This window comes from Panthera onca, chromosome A2 (genome assembly GCF_046562875.1).
Source record: "Panthera onca isolate mPanOnc1 chromosome A2, mPanOnc1 haplotype 2, whole genome shotgun sequence".
Taxonomy (NCBI): Eukaryota; Metazoa; Chordata; class Mammalia; order Carnivora; family Felidae; genus Panthera; species Panthera onca.
The window spans coordinates 4,470,385-4,485,886 of record NC_138340.1 but is presented as its reverse complement, the minus strand read 5'-3'; the positions used below and the strand labels follow the sequence as shown (position 1 = coordinate 4,485,886).

General features: G+C 52.7%; 1 protein-coding gene across 4 annotated transcripts in view; it reads left to right on the top strand.

Annotated features, from left to right (window-relative positions):
- RFX2 (regulatory factor X2) overlaps positions 1-15,502 on the top strand; it is a 102,731-nt gene that overhangs the window by 7,218 nt on the left and 80,011 nt on the right. For 2 of the 4 annotated variants that reach the window (XM_081791407.1, XM_081791412.1), the window contains exon 1: positions 4,552-4,756. The exons of 1 other annotated variant lie outside the window; for it this stretch is intronic. The gene's annotated coding sequence lies outside the window, so the exon portion shown is untranslated. Of the gene's footprint in view, positions 1-4,550; positions 4,757-15,502 lie in introns of those variants that run through there. One more of the 4 variants, XM_081791405.1, reaches the window with a different exon arrangement.

Sequence of the window (15,502 nt, the reverse complement as noted above, 5' to 3'; positions counted from 1 at the left end):
GCTCTGCAGGGACACGGAGCAGGGGACTTAGCCATGCCGGGGAGGGTGCCCAGGGAGGCATCACACACACCAGCTCCCACCACGCGCCTGGCTGGCTGCGTCCAGTTCCGCACCAGGGCCCTGGGGAGTCTTACCGCCTGGGGGAAGGCCTCCCCTCTGCCCCCCACCCCCCGTGCTGTAGAGGGAGCAGCCAGGGCTGGAGTGATGTCAGGAAAGAGAGGACCCGGGATGTGTGCTGGGACCTCACATTCATGGATTTCATGTCCGAAGACATTTCAAGGCTTTAAGCAGGAAGATTGTTATGTTTTATTTTTTTATTTGGTTTTCTTTTAATGTTTCTTTTTGGCAGAGAAAGAGAGAGTGAGAGCAGGGGAAGGGGCAGAGAGAGAGGGAGACACAGAATCCTAAGCAGGCTCCAGGCTCCGAGCTGTCAGCGCAGAGCCCAATGTGGGGCTCGAACCCATGAACCGTGAGATCATGGCCTGAGCCGAAGTCGGACGCTTAACCGACTGAGCCACCCAGACGCCCCTCATTCCTATGTCTTTTATTCGTTTTAGTGTTGTTGTAAACAGAACTTTTTTTTTTTTTTTTTTAATTTCATTTTCAGGGGCACCTGGGTAGCTCAGTTGGTTGAGAGTTCGACTTTGGCTCGGGTGATAAACTCGTGGCTGTCAGGCTGGCTGCTGTCAGAGTGGAGCCTGCTTTGGAACCTCTGCCCCCTCTCTCTCTGCCCCTCGCTCACTTGCACTGTCTCTCAAAAATAATAAACGTTAAAAAAAAAGAAATTTAATTTTCATTTTCTTAAATGTTTATTCACTTTTTGAGAGACAGAGAGAGACAGAGCATGAGTGGGAGAGGGGCAGAGAGAGAGGGAGACACAGAATCCGAAGCAGGCTCCAGGCTCTGAGCTGTCAGCAGAGAGCCTGACGTGGGGCTTGAACTCACAGACTGTGAGATCATGACCTGAGCCAAAGTCAGAGGCTTAACTGAGTGAGCCACCCAGGCTCCCCAAGAAATTTCATTTTCAGACTGTTCATTGCTAGTGTATAGAAAAACAATTGAGTTTTGTATATTGACCTTGTATTCTGCAACCTTGCTGAACTCATTGATTAGTTCTCAAAGAATGTTCGAATGGCCTCACAGAGTATTCTTTACTCTTCTGACTTTAATAATAATCTGGGAAGGATTGACATTAATCTTTCTTTATTTTTTTTAAAGTTTATTCATTTATTTGAGAGAGAGAGTGCATGCGCTCGAGCAGGGGAGGGGCAGAGAGCGGGGGAGAGAGAGAATCCCAAGCAGCCTCCGCACCGTCAGCATGGAGACCAATGTGGGGCTCGAACTCACGAACCTTGAGGTCACGAAAGGTCACCTGAGCCGAAACCAAGAGCCAGATGCCCAACCAACTGAGCCGCCCCTAATTTTTCTTTAAATAGTTGGTAGAATTCACCAGAGACACCATCTGGTCCTAGGCTTTTCTTTGTGGGAGGTTTTTTGATTACTCATGCGATTTCTCTATTTGTCATAGGTCCACTCAGATTTTCTATTTCTTCTTGAGTCACTTTCTAGGAATTTGCCCATTGCATCTGGGATATCTAATTCGCTGGCATACAGTCATTCACAGTATTGCCTTACCATGTTTTCTGTTTACATAAAGTTTGTTGTAACGTCCCCTCTTTGACTCCTGATGTGAGTAATTTGAGTCGTCTCTTTTTTTTTATCCCGATCTGTTGAGTTCAAGATTTGTCAGCTTTGCTGATCTCTCCAAAGGACTAACTTGTGATCTTCTTAATTCTCTGATTTTCTCATCTCTGTTCCATTCATTCCTACTCTAATCTTTATTATCTCCTTCCTTCCGCCAGCTTTGGGTTTAGTTTCCTTGTATTTGCCATCTTAAGGTGGAAGATTTTCTCTCTTTTTTAACATAAGTGACTATAGCTATAAATAGTCCTGTACTTTAGCTGAATCCACAAGTTTTGGTATGTTGTGTCATTTTCATTCATCTCGAAGTATTTTCTAACTACTCTAGTTTCTAATTTTCTAATTCCTAATATTTCTGATTCCAAAGTACTTTCTAATTTCTCCTCATTTCTTCTTTGAGATAGCTGAGTCTTACATGTGTCAAATGGTTAAGAAAAACATACACATTACTGTAAATACGGCATCAAGTTGGGACAGACTTGAATTTTCAAAACACAAGTTACATCGGAATGGGCTGTACAACATGGCTTACAAGACACCTCCCATCACGCCCTAAAACTTTATCACTCAGCTCCTCACATCCAGTCCATCAGAATGTTCTCCAAAAATGTACAGTCCAGGAGAACTGTAACAGTCTCCTGAGATCTCTTGCTCTGTCTTGTGTCCTTCAATCTGGCCCCCATGTGGTGAGCTTTTAAAATCACAGGTCACAAATCTGGTTCCATCTCCCTCCTGCTTAAAGCCCTCCCATGGCTTCCCAATCTGATGAGGAGCCCTTCCTATGGCCTGGCAGACCTTAAGTGAAATGACTCCCTCCAACCCCTGACTCACCACCCCCCACCCACTTATGCCCTCCCCATTCCTTCAGCTCCAACCATACCCAGTGATCTGTTGTTTATTTAAAACGAGTTTCCACACCAGGGATTTTGAATTCTTGATAATTTCCTTTCCCTCTTCCTCATTATTCCAACATTGGCCCGAATGTCACCCTCTCAGAGAGACCTAGGGTGACCAGCTCTTCCTGTTGGGTCCAGGAACTTCCTCTATTGAGCACTGAAAATCTCACATCCCGGGAAACCCCATAATCTCAAACCATCCAGGATGGTTGGTCACTCTTGAGAGGCCATCCCTGGCTACTCTATCCAAAATAAGCCCCACCCACTCACCCCCAAGTTACTGTCCTATCCCTTTTCCTGTAAGCCTGGGAATTGTGTCCCTAGCACCTAGAATGGTGTCTGGCAAATAGTAGACAAACAATACATATTTTGACTAAATTAATAATTGAAGGAAAGGAACTGATTCCTGCAGTCCTAAGCTTAAGGCTCCATCATACAGGTTATTTGCAGGAAGCAACCCACTAGACAGTGGCCAAATCAATTCAGCAGGTCACCATCAAGCATTTTCATTAAAATGAAAAGAATAGAAAAGATCAAGCATTGCCTCAAGTATCATGCTTTGAAAATTTTGTTTTAGTTATGATGTGTTTGTGTGGACTGGGCCTTTGAGTCAAATGTATTTCCTGCTGTGATTCTGTGGTCAAAAACATTTGAAAACCACCCATCTAGTGGTCAAATGCATGGACTTTAGTACCAGACTGCTGGGATTTGAAGCCTTACAAGCTGTTTGGCATTGGGCAAATTCACTCATACTTTCCAGACCTCAGTTCCCTGATCTGTAATATGGGGGTAAATGCATATCGCATTTCTTGGGAAATGAATGTGAGATTCAACCGAGTCAGCATACAAAAAATGTTTAGATCAGTTTCTGGCACCTAAGAACAATTTAATCAGCGCTCACTAATATGATTATTTGTTGAGTGAATGGATGAATGGATGAATGATCGGGGCTGAGGTCTAATCTTCCTTTAAATTGCCCTGCTTGTTTCTTCCCCAAACAAGTTTTCTCTCCCGGTGTTCCAGCCCCTTCCCCCGAATAACTATATATGTTTACTTATTTATTCAGTTTATTGTCAGCGTTCCCCCATTAGACTAAAAGCTCTAGGAGAGGCTGGATTGTTTGTCCAATGTGTAGTGGGATTTACGATCTAGGGATGGGGGGGTGGTGAGAAGGGAAGAGGGTTGGCAAACATTTTCTTGTGAATGGCTGGGTGGTAAATATTCTAGGCTCTGCTTATGCCATTCCATTTTTGTGCAACGAATAAACTTTTCACTATGCAACTCTTGTCCATGTAGTGTGAAAACAGCCTTCCACAGTTTCTGAAAGGATGGGCCTGGCTGTGTTCCAATAAAACTTTATTTACAAACACAGAGACATAATTTGGCCCAAAGACCACAGTTTGCCAACTCTTAAAGATATTGAAATACTGGATTCAGTAATACAAGAGTTTCATATAGATAACACAAAATTCTTCTTTTGACTGTTTTAAACCACTTAAAAAATATTCTAAAACTCTCGGCTTGTGGTCCATGAAAAACAGGCGGCGGGTAGGATTTGGGCCGCAGGTCGGAGTTTGCTGATCCCAGACTCAGACTGTGTTCGCATGTCCGGTAATCATTTGTGGAAGAAACTAAGGCCCCATTAGAGTCACCGAAACTTAGCCTTCCCGGAGCAGCGCCACCCACCGGGGGGCCACGCGCGCTTCCCGCTCGCCAACCCTCCGAGCCGTGCGCGCCTCCTGCCAAGCCCCGCCCCCCTCCGCGGCAATTGGTCGAGACTCGCCCTCATCCTCTCCAGGGAACGCCCCTCCTGACAGGCACCGTGGACAGCCAATGGGGTGCCGGAGGACCTTACGCCCCGCCCCCCCTCGTGCCCTTTGGAGGCGGGCGTGGGCGGGCCGTTGAGGGGTGGGGCGTGGAGCCTGGTAACCGTTGCCGGTAACAACGCCCCGCCCCATCGCGGCGGGCGGGCAGGCGGGCAGGCGCGCGAGGGTGGCGGGCGGGCGGCGAGAGCGGGAGGAGGAGCGGCTGCCGCCGCCACCGCCGCCGCCATAGAGACTGTAGCCGTGGAGACTGTTACTTACCAACGGGGACCAACACGCAGCAGCCGCTGCTGCCGCCGCGGGAGCTGCTGCCCGAACTCCCGGCCCGAACTCCAGGTGACCGATGCGACCGCCCCAGGCCCTGCCGGGCCGGGGGAGTGCGGGGGGCGGCGGGGGTCCGGCTTGGGGGGGAGGGGGGCGGCAGGCAGGCGGTGCGGCCCCCAGCCGCTCACCCCAAACGTCCGGGACGGCGCGCCCGCGGGACCCGCCTCCTTAGCCCAGTTCCCCAGGCGCGGCCGAGTTTGGGGGCGCCCGGGAACCCCCCCTTCTTTTAGCCAAACTCGGGGGCAAGTGGGAGCCCATCGCTTCGCTGTTCAAAAAACTTCCCGAGTCGCGGGCCCCCGAGACCCCACTCTCAACTGTTACCCTCGAAGGCCACGAATTGGGTGCGCCCGAGGCCCCTCAAACTTTTACCTTCAAATACCCAGAACTGGGGCTTCTGGGAACCTCCTGTTACTTTTATTCCCCAGATCCTTAAATTGAGGGCGCCCGGGCACCCCTCTCTCACTTTCTCTCAACTTCTTGAAACCATCTCAAGCCCTTACCTTAAACTCTCTGAATTGGGGGCTCCTGGGGACCCCTCTTCTCTTTTAGTCCCCAAATATCCGAAATTGGCGTTCCGGGGGCCCCTCTCTCACTCCTCGCCCCAGACTCCTGAATCGGGAAGGGGGCCTGGAAGATTCGTTTTCACCTTTGCCCCAATTTCCTGGGTGTGGGGTGTCCGGGGGACTGGCTGCTCGTTAGCGAGTTTGAGGGCTCCCCTGGAATCCTTCTCACCCTTTAACCAGAAGTCGATGCGCTCGTCTTGGGGGAAACACCCCCCCCCCCTCACGTTTTCGCCCCAAACTCGCCGATAATCGGACTTCCCGGGGACCTGTTTCTCACCTCTTGAGGTCTTGAGCAAAGATCCTCGCGGCTAAGGCTCCTCGGACACTCCTCCCCTCTCTCCCTTTGAACCCCCATTCCTGAGTTTGGGCGGGGGGGGGGGGTCCGCCAGTGCTTCCACGCCCCTCGGGAAGCCCCTTCGCACACCCGCAGCTCCCCCATTTGGACTGATCTCCAAGCGAGAGAAGAGTTTCACCAAAAGTTTGTTGTTGTTGTTTTTTTAATGTATCAATTTATGATTTTGTTTAAAGAGCCCAACTCGTGGCCCAAACTGCTCAGTGACACTTTCTCTTGAGATTGTGCGAGTGCGTTTGTGAATTTAAACCCCACCCCTGAACACCCCCTCCCAAACGCGCACTTGCACGCGCGCGCGCGCGCACACACACACACACACACACCCAAACGCTCTAGTCCTCTCCCGGCCCCCTGGGACGAGCCACGGCGCTCCCTCCCGCTCAGTCCCCGCTGGCTGTTCTCGGCTGCTGCACCGGCAAAGTTGGGTTTCCCGATCCCAGTGGCTATTTCAGGGGCCCCTGAGGCCGAAGTTCCCCTGCCATTCCGGCGGAGGCGGGGGTGGTTCATCGTCCTAATTTTAACCTCCCGCTTGCCCCGCAGGAATGAGGGAGGGCGTCCAGGTCCGCTTCTGGATGCTTTCCTTACGCGGCCCCCCAACGCACAGAGCACGCACGCACGCACGCACAACTGCACAACTACCGTCTTGCTGGGCGCCGCGAACTGTCAGTGCAGAGCACCCCCCCCCCCCCCCCCACCCAGCGGTTTCCCCTCCCGGCCTTGCCTCCGCCAATCCAAAATATCAAACCTTATACAAGACTCTCGGTTTCCACTGAGATTCCAACTAAATCATTCATTACGGTAATGGTAATAATGACGCAGAACAGCAACAACGAAAACTTTTTTTTTTTTCCTTGCACATATTGTCAACATGTTCTTATCATTTGGCTACCTGTTCTTTCTCTCCCTCAAGTTTAAAAATAACCTTAGAGTTGGTTCCTCACCTGCTCTTGCCAGAGAAGTGAGGAGGAGAGTGTATGGTAAGCGCCTTCCCCTCTCCTCCCCCCCTCCCCCCACATCTCAGCCTGGCCCAGCACCCCTGCCACTCCACCAGGAATCTGATTTCCTTAATCACTGATCACTTTGGACCCGGACAGGCTTGGTGAAGTATCAGAGGGGATTTGGTAGCTTTTAAAAGAAAAGACTTCTACAACACGATGGACAAACGTAACTGCTCCTGTGGTCCTGTGATATTCCGGCTGATTTCGGCTGGGAATGAGCTCAGAAACCGTTGACCTCTGCAGTAAAAGCGAAACTAAATTATTTAGCCCCTTAGGTACATTCCTCTCTTGTGCCAGATAAGCTGCCGAGAAGCTCCAAAGGGGCATCTGGGAACAGGGCGACAGAGTTATGAATTACACCGGGCAACAGAACAAGTCCTTTGAAACTCAGCTGATATTTGCATTCTGGGTGAAGGGCACGCATTGCCTCAATATCCATGTTTTAGCCATGCTTACTTATCACCCAAGTGCTGCCGGGAGGGAGCCATTCTCCAGAGATACAGATCCTGGGAAATTGTTTATCTGGATCTCATTCCTTGGAGCTAAATTGTAGTTTCAGACTCGAGTTAAAATTAAGTTCATATTAAGGCAATATTTAATTAATTGAACTTTAACTAATATTGTAACTGAGTCAAAATTTTGAAGGTACTGGTGGGATTTTTTTAAATAATCACTCGCGATTGTTTTGCTCGTAAAATTCCAGGGCCTGTAGGAACCATATCTTACAATATATTTGGCCCTTTGTAATTAATTGCAAGTTGACCACTTATTTAAATAATGTACCTCCCCCACCCACCGCCCCACCCCAGACACCTACTTACTTATAAAATGTGGACTATTTGAAAGGCAAGGGAAGTTCACAGAGAGATCTTCTGGCTAGTTGGGACCCTCACTGAACTTGGGGACAGGAAAGTACAAGTCCTGATCCAGTGTCCGAAACCCCTGGCCCGATATGCAGGCAGCAAACACATCCATGTTGTTTGAGTATTCCAACCAAATGGGTAGATAAGGACCATAAGCAACCTCAAGCCAGTTCGGGTTAGAGTCTGCCAAATTTACCAAAAAGCTTCCAGATTTCAGAGCTTTTTGGCTATCAGCACTGTTATAAGGGATTGTGGACTTACATATTTAAAAAGACGTTTCCACTCCCTTTCTAGAATTTAAATGGTGAGCAGCTCTGCCACAGGTCATGTTCTCTAGACGAGTGCCTGGCACACTTAATTTGCCGAATGCGGGAGTGAGTGAATACGCACTGAAAATTAGAGAGAAAGCTGAGAACCACCTACGTGCTTCTTGGAAGCCGCAGGAGCCACAAAGGAATTCTTACGGGGGGGGGGGGGGGGGGAGAGGGAAGACTTTAGGAGAGGAAGACCCAGAGTCAAGTGTGTGGGGGACAAGGAGTAGGTGAAGGAGGCTGGGAAGAAGAACCAGGGATCTGCGCCTGGGAAGCATGGTCTGCCTAAGGTGATGAGTGGGGGCACCGGATCCTCAGGCCTTCCCAGCAGAGAAGTCTGCCCAGCTACTCGCCGCACACATCAGGTGGATTCTGACAGGCAGCTTAAACACAAGGTGGCCAAACGGAGCTCCCGAAAGGCCCCACCGTCTCCTCCAGGCTCCACGCCCGCTGGCTTCTTCCGCTGGCTTCTCCTGGTTGATTTGGAGTCGCCCCGTGTTCTTTTTCTCGTAAGCCATCAGCAAATGCTCCAGCTCCACTGTCAGTGGGGACCTAGAATCTGAGCACGCCTCACCACCCCCGCCGCCAGCCCCCGCTCCGGGCCACCCGCACCTCTTGCCCAGATGATTCCAGCCCGCTAACCTGGCGGGGGCATGTTCCCTCCTGTTGCGTATCCCTCAACTCCAGACCCTCCCACGGCTCCCATCTCACTAGGAGCCGAGGCCGGCCTCCTCCCACCCTGGGCCTCTCCAACCCGGGACTCCTTGGCCTCATCGCTGACAGTGATCCTGTTCCTCAGGCCTCTTCACCCCTGCAGGCCTCTTGGAAGCCCCTCGAGCCTTCTGTCTGGGAAGCTCTTCCCGCGTGTAATTGGGGGGGGGGGTGCTCTCCCACCTCCTCCAGGCCTTCTCTCAGACGTCACCCTCCCAGACCACCCCTCCAAAGTGACACACTCTTAGCCCCCTTGCCTTTCTCGTTCCTTAGCATTTATCGCTCACGTGCCAGACATAATGCGCATTTATTTCCTTACCACCGTTTCGTCAGAAGGTCAGCTCCTTAAGGGGAGGAAGCTGTGTGTTTAATTCACTTCTCTTTCCTCCGAGCTGAGCGCAATTCTGGCACCGAGTAGGCACTCAAGCACGTTTGTTAAATGAATTGTTTCCTGCATACCTACAGGGGAAGCCCATGTGGAAACTGAGAGTTGCTGCTCAGCTTGCCCTATGCCGCCGCCCGTGTCTGTCTTGCAGCAGCTTGGGTGGGACGCGTGGGGGGCAGAGGGAAGAATCAAGGGGAAACCGTAGACCCGGGCCGGGACCCAGCAGAGAAGGGCTTGCGTGTGGTGTCTCCGCCGCTTAGCTCGGGGGCTCCAGGCGGGGTGTGGCATCCGTGAAACAGATGACGATGGTGCTACGGTCACCATGTTAGAAAGATTACCGCTATTTAGCACAGGGCCTGGCCCAGAGCAGGTGCTGCCCAGAGACTAGCTGTGAACTATTCTTATCACAATGGTTATTATTACGATTAGGGAGCGAACGGGCAGCAGGGCCTGGGATCACGTTCTTGGTTGGGTTTTCCGACCAGTACAAGCGCGAGGAGGCCTTCGGGACGTGGGTTTCGCCCGATGGAGTGGATGAGCCTACGCTGTCTGTCTGCGGGCGAGGAAGGCCCTCCAGTGAGTGGAGAGGCGGGCTGGTACCAATACATCATCCCGCAAGCGTTAAGTACGCGGCAAAAACACAAGCAACCAAAGCGACTGGAGCTCTTCCATTTTGGTTGTGGCGTGGGCCCGTCTCCGCTTCGTGCCCACACGTCATCGTTTCGGGTGAGCTCTGGAAAGTGGCCAGCTCTGCACACGGACGTTTAAAAGCCGGTTTCCCTTCTCTGTTACCGCTGGCCCTTGGGCGCCGTCCTGGCCGAAGTCCGGAAATCAGCCGCTCGGAGGTGAGAAGCGGCCCGCCCTTCGTGCCAGGACTCGAGTTAGGCCCTCAGGAGCAGACAGCCTGGCCTGGCTCCTTGCTGTGTTTCCTTCTCTTTTCCCGAAACGCATTCCTGCCTTATGATACACAGGGCTCGTGTGCCTGAAAACACCGTTGGTATGCCCTGGCAGCTCCCAATTCTCATTTTAAACGTTCTGGAGTTCTGTGGCTTCCTGGGAAATACAGTTGACCTCCCAAACCTGTAAGTGGTGCATACAGCAAGTGGGTATCAGACGCTGTGAGTCAGACCACACCTGCCGTAGTCTGCTTTAGGAAGGAAGGAAGGAAGGAAGGAAGGAAGGAAGGGAGAGAGAGAGAGAGAGAGAGAGAGAGAGAAAGAAAGAAAAAGAAAAGAAAGAAAGAAAGAAAGAAAGGAAGGAAGGAAAAGAAAGAAAGAAGGAAAGAAAGAAAAAATCATACAGCCAATTAAAAATAGGTTGTCGTACTTACACAGAAGGCCTGAGACAATGATTCTTTGTCATGCACTCTGTAATGAAGCCCAGACGTGCTATATGCAGTAAGCCTATTTCTACTAAGATCTCCACAGTTATTTTGAGCCTGTGTGTGTGTGTGTGTGTGTGTGTGTGTGTGTGTAAGAACTCGGCCACTGGGTCCCGGGGAGCTCTTCAGGAGGTGACAGTTGAGCTGAGACTGAAATGCTGACGGGGAGCAGCCCTGTGGAGTTCAGAGGAAAGAGCCTTTCCAGGCATGGGGTGGATGTGGGGGGTCAGGTGCAAAGGGCCTGTGGCTGGAGGACACAGCTGGGCCTGGGCAAGGCAGAGAAAGGCAGCCATGTGGTTGATGCCGGTGACATCTCTGTGGGGCAGGCATTTGGGTGGGGACAGTCCTGGCGTGGCTGTGTTTTCAGGAACCTGCGAGCGGCCCTGACCAGCCGAGTACAGGGTACAAGGGAGATGACATTGGAGAGAGGAGCAGGTGTCGGCAAACGACAGCCCTCAGGCCCATTCCAGCCTGCAGCCTGTTTTTGTGAGTGAGGTTTTATTGGAACGCAGCTCCGCTCATCTACGTACTGTCTCTAGCTGCTTCTGCGAGGCAACGACAGAGTCCAGTTTTTGCGAAAGAAGCAGAATGTGACCAGCAACACCTGAAATATTTACCACCTGGGCCTTTAGAGGAAAAGCGTGCCGAGCCCTGGCTGGACATGTGGGTCTTGTCTCTGGCGCTGGGCTGAGAGCCGCTTGTGGGGAAGCAGCTTTGTGATCACGTGTGATTTTGGAGGGTGCGTCGGAAGGCTTCGAGTCTGGAGGCAGGCAGGGGAGAGGAGGTTGTTGCCACGGTCCGTGCGTAAGGCGACAGGGGCCTGCACGACAGCACCGGCCAGGGGGCTCTGGGGAAGGCTGAGCGGCCAGGTTCTCAGAGGCTCGGGGACTTCCGGACTCGCTGGGCCGAGGTGCGGGGAGGGCGATTCTCAGCTGTCTGACGTTGGGGGGTTCTGGTAGAACGTGTCACTGCAGTGAGTCAGGGGCCACGGGAGAAGCTGGTGCTGGGCAGGGGAAGTAATGAGTCCCGTCGTGGGCGCGGCCAGCTTGAGGTGTCTTTGGGACATCCTGCTGGGGACGGCTTTGCAGTGGGCAGCCGATCGCAGGGTCTGGAGCCGATGGGGGTGGTCCAGGCCAGGGGTCAGCATGTAGGAGCTGTCGGCGCACAAATGGTCACTTCAGTCACGAAAACGCATGGGACCATCCAAGGAGAGGGTGCAGAGTGAGAACAGAAGGCCAGAGCCGTCAACATCCAAGAAGCAGGAGCCAATGAAGAGTCAGCAGAGGAAAGTGGTTTTTTCAATTGTGGCAAAGTACATGGATCGCATAAAATTCACCATCGTACCCGTTAAGTGTGCAATTCAGCGGTACTAAGTGCATTCACGTGGTGTGCAGCCATCCCCACTGTTGCCAGAACTTTTTTGTCGCCCCAAATGGAAGCTCTATTCCTGGTAGCAGAAACTTTCAGTTCCCTTTCTTTCTTTCTTTCTTTCTTTCTTTCTTTCTTTCTTTCAAGTTTATCCGTCTGTTTTGAGAGAGAGAGAGAGAGAGAGATGTGGGAGGGGCAGAGGAAGAGGGAGAGACAGAGAATCCCACGCAGGCTCCACACTGTCAGTTCAGAGCCCGGTGTGGGGCTCAAACTCATGAACCACAAGATCATGACCTGAGCCAAAACCGAGAGTCAGAAGCTGACCCGACAGAGCCACCAGGCTCCCCTTTTAGTTCCCTTTCTACCCTCCCAAGCCCTTGGTAATCTTTAATCTACTTTCCGTCCCTATGAGTTTACCCGTCCTAGATGTTTTGTGGAAGTGGGATCGTGTAACAAACGTGTCCTTTTGTGTCTGGCTTATTGCACTAAGCACGGCGTCCTCCGGGTGCATCCACACAGTGGCAGGTGTCAGCATGGCCTTCCTTCTACGGCTGCCTGAGACTCCAGCGTGTGGGTGGGCCAGTCCGTGCCTGCCCACTCAGCCGTCAGTGGACACTTGGGCCGTCGCCACCCTCTGGCTACTGTGGCTGATGCTGGGCGGAGGAGAGTTTGAAGGGATTCTTAGGTGGAAAGGGAGGCTGGGAAAGGACCCTGAAGGCCAAGGAGACGCCAGGCAGGGGCCGAGCCCCAGGAAGAGCGAGGCCCAGTAGAGACAGGCGGGTGAGACCTGGGCAGCCCGAGGAGAGAAAGGAAAAGGGCCGGTCCCCACCGACAGAAGGCCCTGCTCCCGTGCGCCCGGCTCCGCGGAACTGCTGAAACCACACGCGTGCTACAAAGTCCATTCCTAAGGTTGCAGCGACACCTGATTACACTTAAACTTTTTTAAAAGGCAACTGTTTATCTTGTAGAAACAGTGCTATGTCCAGGATGCGTTTCTGTCTGAAAGGTGGTCGGCGGGGCAAGGCCTTGGAAGCCGAGGCCCCCACCCCCAAATTACCAGCCCACAGATATGTGTTCTTGCTCCACCCCAGCCAGTGAGAACCCAAAGAAAACACCGGACAGCACTCTCCCGCCTCTCCTGTCCTCAGAATACAGACAGACAGATGTAGCCTGCCTGGAGAAGAAAATATACCTGGAATCCCAGACTCGCGGAAAATAGCTTGAAGGATGTGCTTCTGATTTTTAAAATTCTTCATATTCTAGAAGAATCCACCTTCGTGGGGACGTCTTGGTGTGAGTTGCTCTCTGGGGTCTCTGTCCACTCGGCAGATATGCGTGGGCCCCAAATAGCAAGCATCTGAGGCGTTTATACTTGGCCGAGCACGTACGTGTGGTAACATACCCTCCCGGGAGAAGTTGAGACCAGAGAAGGGGCTACGGCGATTTGGAATTGTCCGTGGCCATTGGCCGCTGCGCTGAGGTTAGAGCACGAAGGGGACATGCTTCAGGAGCTCATCGGTTGTGTGGTTATACCGGCAACTCCTCAAATGCCAAACAGGAGTGCGTAGAAAGTATTTCTGGAAGCCCCGTGTGACCCAGTCCCTTGCAGTCTTACTTCGCAGCCGGGCGTCCCATCTGTCGGCTGGACGGCGGCCTTCGGGGAGCCTTGGTGGGGAAAAGACACTGTTCCTCAGTTGGGGGTTAAGGGAAACTGCGGGCGGTGGGGTTAGAAGGGCCGCGGGGCCGCGCCGTGGTGCCCCCGCCTCATTTCGGGCCCCGCGTCCCCGCCTTCCTCCCAGCTGGGGGGTCCACACGAGCCCAGCTTCTGTCCTCATTCTGGCTGCAGGGGCGACCACAGTCCTTTGTCCCCCTTGCGGCAGACAGCCCAGCCCTGCTCCCCTGCTCCGGAAGCAATATTGCCCCAGCGCCCAGGAGCGCACTCCGCGGTCACCTCCGTGCCCTTGCACAGGGCTGGTTCCTTCCCCTGGCACTCTGGTCTTGCCTCCCACCCACCTTGCTCGGCCCTTCTGGGCTGTGTCGGGAGGGCCGACGGGCACATCCCCCGCCTACTGGCCGACCTGGTGGACTGGCCCCTGGCCTTTGGCGTAACCACATGGTGCTTAGCTCAGCGTTCGAGGCTGTTTCCGGCCTTGAAATGAAAAGGCTTCCTTTCCATCACCTTGTCCCTTGGTCCCTGGAATGGACTTGCCATGCCTCACACATGCCTTCTGTCTGCCCTCCTCCCTGAAATGTCATTTCTGCTGATGGAAATCTTACTTTTCCCTCAGGACCCGTGTCCGGGGCTCCCTTACCTGGGAACCTTGAGACGTGACTTAGTGAGCCGAGCGGGAAGATGTTCAGACTCGAGCCAGATTTCTCCCTCTCGCCTCTGTCGCCTTTGCACCTCGTAGGGCTCTGAGTCTCCACTGGCCTCCATCTGCCAGTAGCACCCGCCCCCTGTCCCCCGGGTCGTGACAACAACCGTGTCTTCAGGCGTGTCTGAATGTCACCTGCGGGGACAGAGTCACCCCCTACTTAGGGACCGTGGGATTAATCGGCCAGAAGTGGCACTACTCCTGAACTGCCACAGCACAAGGCTCCTTGGACATGTGGTGTGATTTACGGGTGTCTTGTCTCCCGTTCTGGGTTGTAAGCTCCTGGAGGACAGGGGCAGCCGTGCCCGCCACACTTCCCCCAGGGCTTCACATTTAGCGTGTGAGTGAGCCAAACGCCGGAGCCCAAAGCGTTCTTCAGGGGGCAAGGCCTACATCAGGTAACGGCAGCCTTTGGTTTTAGCGAGAAGCAAAAATCATGAAACCCTTGCCTGAGATCCGATAGCCCTAAAGGTGCCGTGTTTTTGATTCAGTCTAGATTAACATTCCAGTCGTTTCGACGCGTGGTTTTCCTTTTCCAAATCCCCAAAGAAATTTTAATCAAAGGCCCCTTCCATTCGTGATGCCCCTTTTTGCTCAGCAAAGAGATTGCGCGTCAGGCAAGTCGGCTGCTTTTCCGGGAAGCCTGGGGTCTTCCTGGAGAAATGGGGCCTCAGGAGCCAGCGGCTGTACACAGTGGAGGGTACTAAATGCCTTGTTCTGCATCCAGGCCAATTGCAGTGTCTTGATTCGTCTTTGGTTTGCTTTGGAACTTTTCAAAGATTGTACTTTGTTAAAAAGTTGGTTTGTAACAAGTCTAGTTATCGTGCCTGTCGAATTGTTTCGTCCACAAAACGTAGCGCTCAAAATTTGTTGAATGGATGAATTCTTCTTTTTGCACCTTGTCAGTACTTAGACCCTTAGCTCTTGTGTGGCTCTGGCACTTTGTGAGGGTTTGAAAGCCTGCCTGCTGTGCTGGAGGAAGGCGTCACAGAGGACCAACAGAATTGTGTAGAGTTGACTCACTCTGTAGGTAAATATTTGTAACCCTGGCTCCCTTCCTGAAAGATCCGTTTCCCCAGCTCAGGAGCGGTTCCCATAAGGAGACGCTGGTTCAAGGTCATGGCCCCTTGAGGTGGTGGACGTGGTGGCTGTGTGTGGGGTGAGCGCCCAGGGAAGCTCGTCTCACTGAAGGCGCTTCCTGTCCTGCAGCCCCTTCCCCTGTCCTCTGTGAAAGTGTGAACATTAGTCCCGTACCCGCCGCAGTGCCCAGGCTGGGGAGGGCCCCACTTCTGACGTTTCCACCGCAAGGCTCCCAATTCTAGTTAGATTGTCATGATTCTCCCTGGGAATAAGAATAACTGCGAATGCCAGTCAAGATGGAAACCAGTTGGACAGGCTGAGACGCACTTCATGGAAACCAAAGCCCCCGTATTGTTTGCCAGTAGAGACCC